Source organism: Scyliorhinus torazame, chromosome 22 (assembly GCF_047496885.1).
Source record: "Scyliorhinus torazame isolate Kashiwa2021f chromosome 22, sScyTor2.1, whole genome shotgun sequence".
NCBI classification, from domain to species: domain Eukaryota; kingdom Metazoa; phylum Chordata; class Chondrichthyes; order Carcharhiniformes; family Scyliorhinidae; genus Scyliorhinus; species Scyliorhinus torazame.
The window spans coordinates 6,658,828-6,671,630 of record NC_092728.1 but is presented as its reverse complement, the minus strand read 5'-3'; the positions used below and the strand labels follow the sequence as shown (position 1 = coordinate 6,671,630).

Sequence of the window (12,803 nt, the reverse complement as noted above, 5' to 3'; positions counted from 1 at the left end):
GGTTGTAGGGGCTGGAGGAGGTTACAGAGATAGGGAGGGGTGTCAGGGCTGGAGGAGGTTACAGAGATAGGGAGGGTGTAGGGGCTGGAGGAGGTTACAGGGGTAGGGAGGGGTGTAGGGGCTGGAGGAGGTTCCAGAGATAGGCAGGGTTGTTGGGGTTGGAGGAGGTTACAGGGATAGGGAGGGGTGTTGGGGTTGGAGGAGGTTACAGAGATAGGGAGGGGTGTAGGGGCTGGAGGAGGTTACAGAGATAGGGAGGGGTGTAGGGGCTGGAGGAGGTTACAGAGATAGGGAGGGGTGTAAGGGGCTGGAGGAGGTTACAGAGATAGGGAGGGTGTAGGGGCTGGAGGAGGTTACAGGGATAGGGAGGGGTGTAGGGGCTGGAGGAGGTTACAGAGATAGGCAGGGTTGTTGGGGTTGGAGGAGGTTACAGGGATAGGGAGGGGTGTTGGGGTTGGAGGAGGTTACAGAGATAGGGAGGGGTGTAGGGGCTGGAGGAGGTTACAGAGATAGGGAGGGGTGTAGGGGCTGGAGGAGGTTACAGAGATAGGGAGGGGTGTAGGGGCTGGAGGAGGTTACAGAGATAGGGAGGGGTGTAGGGGCTGGAGGAGGTTACAGAGATAGGGAGGGGTGTAGGGGCTGGAGGAGGTTACAGGGATAGGGAGGGGTGTAGGGGCTGGAGGAGGTTACAGAGATAGGCAGGTTTGTTGGGGTTGGAGGAGGTTACAGGGATAGGGAGGGGTGTAGGGGCTGGAGGAGGTTACAGAGATAGGGAGGGGTGTCGGGGCTGGAGGAGGTGACAGAGATAGGGAGGGTTGTAGGGGCTGGAGGAGGTTACAGAGATAGGGAGGGGTGTCAGGGCTGGAGGATGTTACAGAGATAGGGAGGGGTGTAGGGGCTGGAGGAGGTTACAGAGATAGGGAGTGGTGTAGGGGCTGGAGGAGGTTACAGAGATAGGGAGGGGTGTAGGGGCTGGAGGAGGTTACAGAGATAGGGAGGGGTGTAGGGGCTGGAGGAGGTTACAGAGATAGGGTGGGGTGTAGGGGCTGGAGGAGGTTACAGGGATAGGGAGGGGTGTAGGGGCTGGAGGAGGTTACAGAGATAGGCAGGTTTGTTGGGGTTGGAGGAGGTTACAGGGATAGGGAGGGGTGTAGGGGCTGGAGGAGGTTACAGAGATAGGGAGGGGTGTAGGGGCTGGAGGAGGTGACAGAGATAGGGAGGGGTGTAGGGGCTGGAGGAGGTTACAGAGATAGGGAGGGGTGTAGGGGCTGGAGGAGGTGACAGAGATAGGGAGGGGTGTAGGGGCTGGAGGAGGTTACAGAGATCGGGAGGGGTGTAGGGGCTGGAGGAGGTTACAGAGATAGGGAGGGGTGTAGGGGCTGGAGGAGGTTACAGAGATAGGGAGGGTGTAGGGGCTGGAGGAGGTTACAGGGATAGGGAGGGGTGTAGGGGCTGGAGGAGGTTCCAGAGATAGGCAGGGTTGTTGGGGTTGGAGGAGGTTACAGGGATAGGGAGGGGTGTTGGGGTTGGAGGAGGTTACAGAGATAGGGAGGGGTGTAGGGGCTGGAGGAGGTTACAGAGATAGGGAGGGGTGTAGGGGCTGGAGGAGGTTACAGAGATAGGGAGGGGTGTAAGGGCTGGAGGAGGTTACAGAGATAGGGAGGGTGTAGGGGCTGGAGGAGGTTACAGGGATAGGGAGGGGTGTAGGGGCTGGAGGAGGTTACAGAGATAGGCAGGGTTGTTGGGGTTGGAGGAGGTTACAGGGATAGGGAGGGGTGTTGGGGTTGGAGGAGGTTACAAAGATAGGGAGGGGTGTAGGGGCTGGAGGAGGTTACAGAGATAGGGAGGGGTGTAGGGGCTGGAGGAGGTTACAGAGATAGGGAGGGGTGTAGGGGCTGGAGGAGGTTACAGAGATAGGGAGGGGTGTAGGGGCTGGAGGAGGTTACAGAGATAGGGAGGGGTGTAGGGGCTGGAGGATGGTTACAGAGATAGGGAGGGGTGTAGGGGCTGGAGGAGGTTACAGAGATAGGGAGGGGTGTAGGGGCTGGAGGAGGTTACAGAGATAGGGAGGGGTGTAGGGGCTGGAGGATGGTTACAGAGATAGGGAGGGGCGTCGGGGCTGGAGGAGGTTACAGAGATAGGGAGGGTGTAGGTCCTGGAGGAGGTTACAGAGATAGGGAGGGGTGTAGGGGCTGGAGGAGGTTACAGAGATAGGGAGTGGTGTAGGGGCTGGAGGAGGTTACAGAGATAGGGATGGGTGTATGGTCTGGAGGATGTTACAGAGATGAGGGGTGTAGGGGCTGGAGGAGGTTACAGAGATAGGGAGGGTGTAGGGGCTGGAGGAGGTTACAGAGATAGGGAGGGTGTAGGGGCTGGAGGAGGTTACAGAGATAGGGAGGGTGTAGGGGCTGGAGGATGTTACAGAGATAGGGAGGGAGTGTAGGGGCTGGAGGAGGTTACAGAGATAGGGTGGGGATGTAGGGGTTGGAGGAAGTTACAGGGATAGGGAGGGGTGTAGGGGCTGGAGGAGGTTCCAGAGATAGGCAGGGTTGTTGGGGTTGGAGGAGGTTACAGGGATAGGGAGGGGTGTTGGGGTTGGAGGAGGTTACAGAGATAGGGAGGGGTGTAGGGGCTGGAGGAGGTTACAGAGATAGGGAGGGGTGAAGGGCTGGAGGAGGTTACAGAGATAGGGAGGGGTGTAAGGGGCTGGAGGAGGTTACAGAGATAGGGAGGGTGTAGGGGCTGGAGGAGGTTACAGGGATAGGGAGGGGTGTAGGGGCTGGAGGAGGTTACAGAGATAGGCAGGGTTGTTGGGGTTGGAGGAGGTTACAGGGATAGGGAGGGGTGTTGGGGTTGGAGGAGGTTACAGAGATAGGGAGGGGTGTAGGGGCTGGAGGAGGTTACAGAGATAGGGAGGGGTGTAGGGGCTGGAGGAGGTTACAGAGATAGGGAGGGGTGTAGGGGCTGGAGGAGGTTACAGAGATAGGGAGGGGTGTAGGGGCTGGAGGAGGTTACAGAGATAGGGAGGGGTGTAGGGGCTGGAGGAGGTTACAGGGATAGGGAGGGGTGTAGGGGCTGGAGGAGGTTACAGAGATAGGCAGGTTTGTTGGGGTTGGAGGAGGTTACAGGGATAGGGAGGGGTGTAGGGGCTGGAGGAGGTTACAGAGATAGGGAGGGGTGTCGGGGCTGGAGGAGGTGACAGAGATAGGGAGGGTTGTAGGGGCTGGAGGAGGTTACAGAGATAGGGAGGGGTGTCAGGGCTGGAGGAGGTTACAGAGATAGGGAGGGGTGTAGGGGCTGGAGGAGGTTACAGAGATAGGGAGGGGTGTAGGGGCTGGAGGAGGTTACAGAGATAGGGAGGGGTGTAGGGGCTGGAGGAGGTTACAGAGATAGGGAGGGGTGTAGGGGCTGGAGGAGGTTACAGAGATAGGGAGGGGTGTAGGGGCTGGAGGAGGTTACAGGGATAGGGAGGGGTGTAGGGGCTGGAGGAGGTTACAGAGATAGGCAGGTTTGTTGGGGTTGGAGGAGGTTACAGGGATAGGGAGGGGTGTAGGGGCTGGAGGAGGTTACAGAGATAGGGAGGGGTGTAGGGGCTGGAGGAGGTGACAGAGATAGGGAGGGTTGTAGGGGCTGGAGGAGGTTACAGAGATAGGGAGGGGTGTCAGGGCTGGAGGAGGTTACAGAGATAGGGAGGGTGTAGGGGCTGGAGGAGGTTACAGGGGTAGGGAGGGGTGTAGGGGCTGGAGGAGGTTCCAGAGATAGGCAGGGTTGTTGGGGTTGGAGGAGGTTACAGGGATAGGGAGGGGTGTTGGGGTTGGAGGAGGTTACAGAGATAGGGAGGGGTGTAGGGGCTGGAGGAGGTTACAGAGATAGGGAGGGGTGTAGGGGCTGGAGGAGGTTACAGAGATAGGGAGGGGTGTAAGGGGCTGGAGGAGGTTACAGAGATAGGGAGGGTGTAGGGGCTGGAGGAGGTTAGAGGGATAGGGAGGGGTGTAGGGGCTGGAGGAGGTTACAGAGATAGGCAGGGTTGTTGGGGTTGGAGGAGGTTACAGGGATAGGGAGGGGTGTTGGGGTTGGAGGAGGTTACAGAGATAGGGAGGGGTGTAGGGGCTGGAGGAGGTTACAGAGATAGGGAGGGGTGTAGGGGCTGGAGGAGGTTACAGAGATAGGGAGGGGTGTAGGGGCTGGAGGAGGTTACAGAGATAGGGAGGGGTGTAGGGGCTGGAGGAGGTTACAGAGATAGGGAGGGGTGTAGGGGCTGGAGGAGGTTACAGGGATAGGGAGGGGTGTAGGGGCTGGAGGAGGTTACAGAGATAGGCAGGTTTGTTGGGGTTGGAGGAGGTTACAGGGATAGGGAGGGGTGTAGGGGCTGGAGGAGGTTACAGAGATAGGGAGGGGTGTCGGGGCTGGAGGAGGTGACAGAGATAGGGAGGGTTGTAGGGGCTGGAGGAGGTTACAGAGATAGGGAGGGGTGTCAGGGCTGGAGGAGGTTACAGAGATAGGGAGGGGTGTAGGGGCTGGAGGAGGTTACAGAGATAGGGAGGGGTGTAGGGGCTGGAGTAGGTTACAGAGATAGGGAGGGGTGTAGGGGCTGGAGGAGGTTACAGAGATAGGGAGGGGTGTAGGGGCTGGAGGAGGTTACAGAGATAGGGAGGGGTGTAGGGGCTGGAGGAGGTTACAGGGATAGGGAGGGGTGTAGGGGCTGGAGGAGGTTACAGAGATAGGCAGGTTTGTTGGGGTTGGAGGAGGTTACAGGGATAGGGAGGGGTGTAGGGGCTGGAGGAGGTTACAGAGATAGGGAGGGGTGTAGGGGCTGGAGGAGGTGACAGAGATAGGGAGGGTTGTAGGGGCTGGAGGAGGTTACAGAGATAGGGAGGGGTGTCAGGGCTGGAGGAGGTTACAGAGATAGGGAGGGTGTAGGGGCTGGAGGAGGTTACAGGGGTAGGGAGGGGTGTAGGGGCTGGAGGAGGTTCCAGAGATAGGCAGGGTTGTTGGGGTTGGAGGAGGTTACAGGGATAGGGAGGGGTGTTGGGGTTGGAGGAGGTTACAGAGCTAGGGAGGGGTGTAGGGGCTGGAGGAGGTTACAGAGATAGGGAGGGGTGTAGGGGCTGGAGGAGGTTACAGAGATAGGGAGGGGTGTAGGGGCTGGAGGAGGTTACAGAGATAGGCAGGGTTGTTGGGGTTGGATGAGGTTACAGGGATAGGGAGGGGTGTAGGGGCTGGAGGAGGTTACGGAGATAGGGAGGGGTGTAGGGGCTGGAGGAGGTTACAGAGATGGGGAGGGGTGTAGGGGCTGGAGGAGGTTACAGGGATAGGGAGGGGTGTAGGGGCTGGAGGAGGTTACAGAGATAGGGAGGGGTGTAGGGGCTGGAGGATGGTTACAGAGATAGGGAGGGGCGTCGGGGCTGGAGGAGGTTACAGAGATAGGGAGGGTGTAGGTGCTGGAGGAGGTTACAGAGATAGGGAGGGTTGTAGGGGCTGGACGAGGTTACAGAGATAGGGAGGGGTGTAGGGGCTGGAGGAGGTGATAGTGAATGAGTTCACAGCTGGGTGACACAGATTTGAATGACACCCATTGGGTGAGCTGCCGGGAAGAGGAGAACGAGGGAGCCCTGAATGTGTGGGAGTGTTTTTCAGTGAATCATTCTCTGTGTTTGGAGCTGGTTCAATGTGAGGCTCTGTTCAGTTTGAGCAGGGAAAGGACTCGGGGATGTGACTGAGGGTGAGAACAGAATGGGCAGAGATTGTGTCCCACTTCCCTCTCACCTGAGGGATAGAGGAGGAGAGAGAGAGAGGATAGGCAGAGTGAGAGAGCGTGAGGGAGAGGAGGGAGAGAGATCGAGAGAGAGAGGGAGTGAGAGAGAGGGTTGGAGAGCGAGAGGGAGAGAGAAAGAAATGGAAATAGAGGGAAGGAGGGAGAGAGAGGGGTAGTGGGAGAGAAAAAGAGAAAGAGGGAGGAGAGAGGGAGGGGGAGAGTGATGGAGAGATAGGGAGAGAGAGGGGGGGAGAAAGGGGAAGAGAGAGAGAGGGGGAGAAAGGGGAAGAGAGGGAGGGGGTGAGAGGAAGAGAGAGGGAGGGAGGGGAAGAGAGCGAGGGAGGGAGGGGGTGTGGGAGAGAGAGAGGGAGGGGAAGGGAGGGAGGGGGAGAGAGGAAGAGAGAGGGAGGGAGGGGAAGAGAGTGAGGGAGGGGGGAGGGGGTGTGGGAGAGAGAGAGGGAGGGAGGGGAAGAGAGTGAGGGAGGGGGGAGGGGGTGTGGGAGAGAGAGAGGGAGGGAGGGGAAGAGAGTGAGGGAGGGGGGAGGGGGTGTGGGAGAGAGGGAGGGAGGGGAAGAGAGTGAGGGAGGGGGGAGGGGGTGTGGGAGAGCGGGAGGGAGGGAGGGGGAGAGAGGAAGAGAGAGGGAGGGAGGGAGTGAGGGGGAGAGAAAGGGAGAGTGACGGAGGGAGTGAGGGGGAGAGAAAGGGAGAGTGACGGAGGGAGTGAGAGAGAGTGATACAGAGTAGGAGAGGATAGGAAAGGGAGGGAAAGAGAGCACAAGGTGGGGAGAGGAATAACGAGAGAATGACGGAGGAAGCGAGCAAGGGAGTGAAAGAAAGATAGATGGGAGGGATAGAGATAGAGAGAACAAGGTGTGGAGAGATAGCATGAGGGAAAGATAGGAGAGGTAGTGGGTAGAGCGAGAGAGTGATAATAGTGAACATAGCTGAGGTCGCTTCCTGCTGGAACTCTCAGCTGGGTGTGTGTGTGTGTCAGGGTGTGTGTCTGTGTGTGTGTGTGTATCTGTGTGTGTATGTGTCAGGGTGTGTATGTGTGTGTGTCAGGGTGTGTGTGTCAGGGTGTGTGTGTGTCAGTGTGTATGTGTGTGTGTCAGGGTGTGTGTGTCAGGGTGTGTGTGTGAGGGGGGTGGAGGGGTGAACACTCTGCGCTGACGGGGGTATTTTTGCCCCGGGCAGTGCGTGTGTGTGAGGGTGTGTGTGTGGGGGAGTGTGTGTGTGTGTGTGTGTGTGAGGGTGTGTGTGTGTGTGAGGGTGAACACTCTGGGCTGACGGGGGTGTTTTTGCCCCAGGCAGTGACTGTGAGGGAGTGTGTGAGGGTGTGTGTGTGGGGGTGTGTGTGAGGGTGTGTGTGAGGGTGTGTGTGTGAGGGTGTGTGTGTGAGGGTGTGTGTGTGAGGGTGTGTGTGAGGGAGTGTGTGAGGGTGTGTGTGAGGGTGAACACTCTGGGCTGACGGGGGTGTTTTTGCCCCGGGCAGTGTGTGTGAGAGAGTGTGTGAGGGTGTGTGTGTGGGGGTGTGTGAGGGTGGGTGTGAGGGTGTGTGTGTGAGGGTGTGTGTGTGGGGGGGGTGAGGGTGTGTGTGTGGGGGTGTGTGTGAGGGTGTGTGTGGGAGGGGGGTGAGGATGTGTGTCGGGGTGAACACTCTGCGTTGACGGGGGTATTTTAGCCCCGGGCAGTGTGTGTGAGGGGGTGTGTGAGGGTGTGTGTGTGGGGGGGTGTGAGGGTGTGTGTGAGGGAGTGTGTGGGGGTGTGTGTGTGGGGTGGGTGTGAGGGTGTGTGTCGGGTGAACACTCTGGGCTGACGTGCCCCGGGCAGTGTGTGTGAGGGAGTGTGTGAGGGTGTGTGTGTGGGTGTGTGTGTGTGGGTGTGTGTGTGTGGGTGTGTGTGAGGGAGTGTGTGAGGGTGTGTGTCGGGGTGAACACTCTGGGCTGACGGGGGGTGTTTTTGCCCCGGGCAGTGTGTGTGAGGGAGTGTATGAGGGTGTGTGTGTGAGGGTGTGTGTGAGGGTGTGTGTGTGTGTGGGGGGGGGAGGGTGTGTGTGAGTGTGTGTGTGTGGGGGGGGTGTGAGGGTGTGTGTGGGGGTGTGTGAGGGTGTGTGTGTGAGGGTGTGTGTGAGGGTGTGTGTGTGAGGGTGTGTGTGTGAGGGTGTGTGTGTGAGGGTGTGTGTGAGGGTGTGTGTGAGGGTGTGTGTGAGGGTGTGTGTGTGGGGGGGTTATGAGGGTGTGTGTGAGGGTGTGTGTCGGGGTGAACACTCTGGGCTGACGGGGGGTGTTTTTGCCCCGGGCAGTGTGTGTGTGGGTGTGTGTGAGGGTGTGTGTGAGGGAGTGTGTGTGTGGGGGGGGAGGGGGTGTGTGAGGGTGTGTGTGTGGGGGGGTGTGAGGGTGTGTGTGAGGGAGTGTGTGGGGGTGTGTGTGTGAGGGTGTGTGTGTGAGGGTGTGTGTGTGAGGGTGTGTGTGAGGGTGTGTGTGAGGGTGTGTGTGAGGGTGTGTGTGTGGGGGGGTTATGAGGGTGTGTGTGAGGGTGTGTGTCGGGGTGAACACTCTGGGCTGACGGGGGGTGTTTTTGCCCCGGGCAGTGTGTGTGTGGGTGTGTGTGAGGGTGTGTGTGAGGGAGTGTGTGTGTGGGGGGGGAGGGGGTGTGTGAGGGTGTGTGTGTGGGGGGGTGTGAGGGTGTGTGTGAGGGAGTGTGTGGGGGTGTGTGTGTGGGGTGGGTGTGAGGGTGTGTGTCGGGTGAACACTCTGGGCTGACGTGCCCCGGGCAGTGTGTGTGAGGGAGTGTGTGAGGGTGTGTGTGTGGGTGTGTGTGTGTGGGTGTGTGTGTGTGGGTGTGTGTGAGGGAGTGTGTGAGGGTGTGTGTCGGGGTGAACACTCTGGGCTGACGGGGGGTGTTTTTGCCCCGGGCAGTGTGTGTGAGGGAGTGTATGAGGGTGTGTGTGTGAGGGTGTGTGTGAGGGTGTGTGTGTGTGTGGGGGGGGGAGGGTGTGTGTGAGTGTGTGTGTGTGGGGGGGGTGTGAGGGTGTGTGTGGGGGGGTGTGAGGGTGTGTGTGTGAGGGTGTGTGTGAGGGTGTGTGTGTGAGGGTGTGTGTGTGAGGGTGTGTGTGAGGGTGTGTGTGAGGGTGTGTGTGAGGGTGTGTGTGTGGGGGGGTTATGAGGGTGTGTGTGAGGGTGTGTGTCGGGGTGAACACTCTGGGCTGACGGGGGGTGTTTTTGCCCCGGGCAGTGTGTGTGTGGGTGTGTGTGAGGGTGTGTGTGAGGGAGTGTGTGTGTGGGGGGGGAGGGTGTGTGAGGGTGTGTGTGTGGGGGGGGTGTGAGGGTGTGTGTGGGGGGGTGTGAGGGTGTGTGTGTGAGGGTGTGTGTGTGGGGGGGAGGGTGTGTGTGAGGGTGTGTGTGCGCGGGGGTGTGAGGGTGTGTGTGTGGGGGGGTGTGAGGGTGTGTGTGTGGGGGGGAGGGTGTGTGTGTGGGGGGGAGGGTGTGTGTGAGGGTGTGTGTCGGGGTGAACACTCTGGGCTAACGGGGGTGTTTTTGCCCTGGGCAGTGACTGTGAGGGAGTGTGTGAGGGTGTGTGTGGGGGGGGTTTAAGGGTGTGTGTGAGGGTGAGGGTGTGTGTGAGCGTGTGTGTGTGGGGGGGTTATGAGGGTGTGTGTGAGGGTGTGTGTCGGGGTGAACATTCTGGGCTGACGGGGGTGTTTTTGTCCCGGACAGTGACTGTGAGGGAGTGTGTGAGTGTGTGTGTGAGGGTGTGTGTGAGGGTGTGTGTGAGGGTGTGTGTGAGGGTGTGTGTCGGGGTGAACATTCTGGGCTGACGGGGGTGTTTTTGCCCCGGGCAGTGTGTGTGAGGGAGTGTGTGAGGGAGTGTGTGAGGGTGTGTGTGGGGGTGTGTGAGGGTGTGTGGGGGGGTGTGAGGGTGTGTGTGTGAGGGTGTGTGTGTGAGGGTGTGTGTGAGGGTGTGTGTCGAGGTGAACATTCTGGGCTGACGGGGGTGTTTTTGCCCCGGGCAGTGACTGTGAGGGAGTGTGTGAGGGTGTGTGTGTGCGGTGGGGGGGTGAGGGTGTGTGTGGGTGTGTGTGTGTGGGGGGGGGTGTGAGTGTGTGTTGGGGTGAACACGCTGGGCTGACGGGGGTGTTTTTGCCCCGGGGCAGTGATGTGAGGGTGTGTGGGGGGGGTGTGAGGGTGTGTGTGTGGGGATGTGTGAGGGTTTGTGTCGGGGTGAACACTCTGGGCTGACGGGGGTGTTTTTGCCCCGGGCAGTGTGTGTGAGGGAGTGTGTGAGGGTGTGTGTGTGGGGGGGTGTGAGAGTGTGTGTGAGGGTGTGTGTCGGGGTGAACACTCTGGGCTGACGGGGGTGTTTTTTCCCTGGGCAGTGTGTGTGAAGGAGTGTGTGAGGGTGTGTGTGAGGAGGGGTGTGAGGGTGTGAGTGCGGGTGTGTGTGAAGGTGTGTGTGTGGGGGTGTGTATGTGGGTGTGTGTGTGAGGGTGTGTGTGAGGGCGTGTGTGTGGGGGAGTGTGTGGGGGTGTGTGTGTGGGTGTGTGTGAGGTTGAGTGTGAGGGTGAGTGTGAGGGTGTGTGTGAGGGTGTGTGTGAGGGTGTGTGTGTGGGGGGTGTGAGGGTGTGTGTGAGGGTGTGTGTGAGTGTGTGTGTGTGGGTGTGTGTGAGGGTGAGTGTGAGGGTGTGTGTGTGGGGGGTGTGAGGGTGTGTATGAGGGTGTGTGTCGGGGTGAACACTCTGGGCTGACGGGGGTGTTTTTGCCCCGGGCAGTGTGTGTGAGGGTGTGTGTGAGGGTGTGTGTGTGGGGGGGGTGAGGGTGTGTATGAGGGTGTGTGTCGGGGTGAACACTCTGGGCTGACGGGGGTGTTTTTGCCCCGGGCAGTGTGTGTGAGGGTGTGTGTGAGGGTGTGTGTGGGGGGGGGGAGGGTGTGTGTGAGGGTGTGTGTGAGGGTGTGTGTCGGGGTGAACACTCTGGGCTGACGGGGGTGTTTTTGCCCCGGGCAGTGTGTGTGAGGGTGTGTGTGAGGGTGTGTGTGGGGGGGGGAGGGTGTGTGTGAGGGTGTGTGTGAGGGTGTGTGTCGGGGTGAACACTATGGGCTGACGGGGGTGTTTTTGCCCCGGGCAGTGTGTGTGTGGGTGTGTGTGTGAGGGTGTGTGTGTGGGGGGGGTGAGGGTGTGTATGAGGGTGTGTGTGTGGGGGGGTGAGGGTGTGTATGAGGGTGTGTGTCGGGGTGAACACTATGGGCTGACGGGGGTGTTTTTGCCCCGGGCAGTGTGTGTGAGGGAGTGTGTGAGGGTGTGTGTGAGGGTGTGTGTGTGGGGGGGGTGAGGGTGTGTATGAGGGTGTGTGTCGGGGTGAACACTATGGGCTGACGGGGGTGTTTTTGCCCCGGGCAGTGTGTGTGTGGGTGTGTGTGAGGGTGTGTGTGAGGGTGTGTGTGTGGGGGGGGTGAGGGTGTGTATGAGGGTGTGTGTGTGGGGGGGTGAGGGTGTGTATGAGGGTGTGTGTCGGGGTGAACACTCTGGGCTGACGGGGGTGTTTTTGCCCCGGGCAGTGTGTGTGTGGGTGTGTGTGAGGGTGTGTGTGAGGGTGTGTGTGTGGGGGGGGTGCGGGTGTGTATGAGGGTGTGTGTCGGGGTGAACACTCTGGGCTGACGGGGGTGTTTTTGCCCCGGGCAGTGTGTGTGTGGGTATGTGTGAGGGTGTGTGTGTGGGTGTGTGTGAGGGTGTGTGTGTGGGTGTGTGTGAGGGTGTGTGTGAGGGTGTGTGTGTGGGGGGGTGAGGGTGTGTGTGAGGGTGTGTGTGTGGGGGGGGTGAGGGTGTGTGTGAGGGTGTGTGTGTGGGTGTGTGTGAGGGTGTGTGTGTGGGTGTGTGTGAGGGTGTGTGTGAGGGTGTGTGTGTGGGGGGGTGAGGGTGTGTATGAGGGTGTGTGTCGGGGTGAACACTCTGGGCTGACGGGGGTGTTTTTGCCCCGGGCAGTGTGTGTGTGGGTGTGTGTGTGGGTGTGTGTGAGGGTGTGTGTGAGGGTGTGTGTGTGGGGGGGTGAGGGTGTGTGTCGGGGTGAACACTCTGGGCTGACGGGGGTGTTTTTGCCCCGGGCAGTGTGTGTGTGGGTGTGTGTGAGGGTGTGTGTGAGGGTGTGTGTGTGGGGGGGGTGAGGGTGTGTATGAGGGTGTGTGTCGGGGTGAACACTCTGGGCTGACGGGGGTGTTTTTGCCCCGGGCAGTGATGGATCCCTCAGTGACCCTCTGGCAGTTCCTGCTGCAGCTTCTGGAGGAGAAACAAAGTGAGGATCTGATCACCTGGACGTCCAACCTGGGCGAGTTCAAACTGCTGGACGCAGAGAAGGTCGCTCGACTGTGGGGACTGCGCAAAAACAAGACCAATATGAACTACGACAAGCTCAGCCGAGCCTTGAGGTACTATTATGACAAGGTAAAGATACATCGTGAACTCAGGAATACCCAGATTCGGGAATACCCCAACACTGCCTGACCCCAGGGGTGGGGGGAGGGCCCCCAAGGAGCAGGGACACCAGGGGGAGGGTCACACGGTGCAGGGACACCAGGGGGAGGGTCCCACGGTGCAGGGACACCAGGGGGAGGGTCCCACGGCGCGGGGACACAAGAGGGAGGGTCCCACGGTGCAGGGACACCAGGGGGAGGGCCCCACGGTGCAGGGACACCAGGGGGAGGGTCCAATGGTGTGGGGACACAAGAGAGAGGGTCCCACGGTGCAGGGACACCAGGGGGAGGGTCCCACGGTGCAGGGACACCAGGGGGTGGGCCCCACGGAGCAGGGACACCAGGGGGAGGGCCCCAGGGTGCAGGGACACCAGGGGGAGGGTCTCACGGTGCAGGGACACCAGGGGGAGGGCCACACGGTGCAGGGACACCAGGGGGAGGGTCCCACGGAGCAGGGACACCAGGGGGAGGCCCCACGGTGCAGGGACACCAGGGGGAGGGCCCCATGGTGCAGGGACACCAGGGGGAGGGCCCCACGGTGCAGGGACACCAGGGGGAGGGCCACACGGTGCAGGGGCACCAGGGG

At 60.3% G+C, this 12,803-nt stretch overlaps 1 pseudogene; it reads left to right on the top strand.

Annotated features, from left to right (window-relative positions):
• Positions 1-12,248, top strand: part of LOC140399414 (ETS domain-containing protein Elk-3 pseudogene) — a 35,039-nt pseudogene extending 22,791 nt beyond the window's left edge.
• The last annotated feature ends 555 nt before the right edge of the window (positions 12,249-12,803 follow it).